A 2,214-nucleotide genomic window follows, 5' to 3' on the forward strand; every position below is an offset into this window, starting at 1 on the left:
GATAATTTTGCTGGGTACAGTATTCTTGGTTGACAGTTGTGTTCTTTGAGTTTTTGATATATGTTCTTCCACTCTCTTCTTGCCTGCATGGTTTCTGCTGAGAAATCGGCACTTGATCTTACCTGTTCTCCCTTATAGTTTACTCTTTGTTTCTCCCTCGATGCTTTCAGGATTCTCTCCTTATCTTTGGTTCTGGCAAATTTATCTATCATATGACTTGATGTTTTTCTTTTGGAGTCTAATCTAGATGATGTTCTCTGAGCTTCCTGAATAATATTCTCTCATTCTTCATTATGCCTGGGAAGTTTTCCTATAGTAATTCTTCCACAACTTTTTCGGTGCCTTTACTTGCTTCTTCCTTTTCTGGGATTCCAACGATGCACATGTTATTTCTCTTGATGGTGTCCCACATTATTCTTAGGTTTTCTTCTTTTTTGAGTCTGCTTTTTGCTCTAGCACATCAGTGGTGATAATTCTGTCTTCAATTTCACTGATTCGGTGTTCCGTCTCATCAACTCTGCTCATATGTCCCTCCATCATGTTGACAGCCTCTGAAACATTGGACCTTGTATTTTAAATAGTGGATTCTTGTGTTTCCAGTACTGCTAATGCCTTGTTTGTTTTTTCTGCAATGTTCTGCATTGTTTTTTTGAGCTCCTCCTTGTTTTTGCTTGTAGTATCCTATAATTCATCAAGTTTGTCTTTTATCCATTCGATATATTCGGTCACTCCTCTTTTAAATTCTGTGTCAGAAAGTTCCATCAGATTTTCTGGCTTCAGGGAATCCACTGATACTGTGTCATCCTTTGTGAGACATCTTGCTTTGCTCTTGGGTATTGTGTCGGATAGTTTGCTTTCTTTGAGACATTGATGTATTCTTGATCTGAACACTATGCTCTTGAAATCAGTTGGGCAGCTACCCAACTTGTGCATTTCTCTGCACTTCTGACTTCAGAAAAATGTCAGTTCAGAGCCTGTGAGGGCAATCTCTTGTTGATAAGACAGGCCAAGGTGCTCCGTATTAAAGGCAAGTTGATTGCCCAGACGTGTAGACATGGCCTTTCTCCTGCCAGATTGGTTCCACGGCAGCTCGGCTGATATCTCCAGGTGATGGCTGGATCCCTGGTGGTGCCTTGAGGTCACAGCAGTGTGGGGGCTGAGGTACGTGGTTGTGGACCTTCAAGGGGGGTGGGGGAAGGGGGAGGAACGAAGGGACTGTGGGGGGGGCGCAGGAGCACGGGGCTTGGACACTACCACCAGGAGGTAGGAGCAGGGCTTGGGTGCTGCTGGGGGTTTATGCAGCGGTACCCTGTTTGGTGGAGTCACGCAGGTGTAGGGTGCAGGGGGGGGTCACACAGTGGCAGGTAGTCGTTGCTACTCTGGGGTCACATGGTCGGTAGTGGTCGCTCCTCTGGAGTTCCGTGGTGGCTGGCATACTGTTGCTCCTCCCAGTTCTCTTAGAAGATGGGGGCAGTTGGTTGCTCCTCTGGAGTCGCAGGATGGCAGGCAGTTGCTCTCTACTTGCTCCTGGTGGGTGGGTTTCACAGTGGATTGGCTGGTGTCTTTTGGCTCAGGCAAGCTCTTTTGGAAGTGGATGCCACTCCTGGTTCCAAGCTTGTTTTAATCGGGAAGCTCTGCCAAACACTCTTCACCATGGGTGACCAATATCACATTTGGCACATCAGGGTCACAGTGTTCAGCATCAGAACCACCACGAGTTACCTCTGTACAGCAAAGTGCTATATCACCTAGAAGAATGTTTGACCAAATTATTAATTTATAATTATGTAGCATTGTAGTTTGAGAAGATGCTTTATATTATTTCTGTTTTTTTAATTTATTGATGCTTGCTTTGTCACCTAAAATGTGATCTATTTTGGAGAAGGTTCCATGCACATTGGAGAAGAACATATACTGGAGTTTTGGGTGGGGTGCATTAGTCTGTATGTATGTATATATATATATGAAATCAAAGTGGTTTCTTGTATGGTTTAATACTTCTTTCTGGTAGTTCTGTCTTTACTTGAGAGTGGTATATTGAAGTTTCCTAGTATTGTTGTGGTGATGTCTATTTCCTTTTTCAGTTCTTTTAATGTTTGCTTTGTACATTTTGCAGCTCTATCATTTGGCATACAGATATTTAATAACAAATTTAAATTAAAAAAAAGAATTAAGTTAGAGTAAGGATGGCAATGGAACCACCTTACCTCTGTA

Source organism: Elephantulus edwardii, unplaced genomic scaffold (genome assembly GCF_000299155.1).
Source record: "Elephantulus edwardii isolate Elephantulus edwardi_28Jun2011 unplaced genomic scaffold, EleEdw1.0 scaffold00238, whole genome shotgun sequence".
Lineage (NCBI taxonomy): Eukaryota > Metazoa > Chordata > Mammalia > Macroscelidea > Macroscelididae > Elephantulus > Elephantulus edwardii.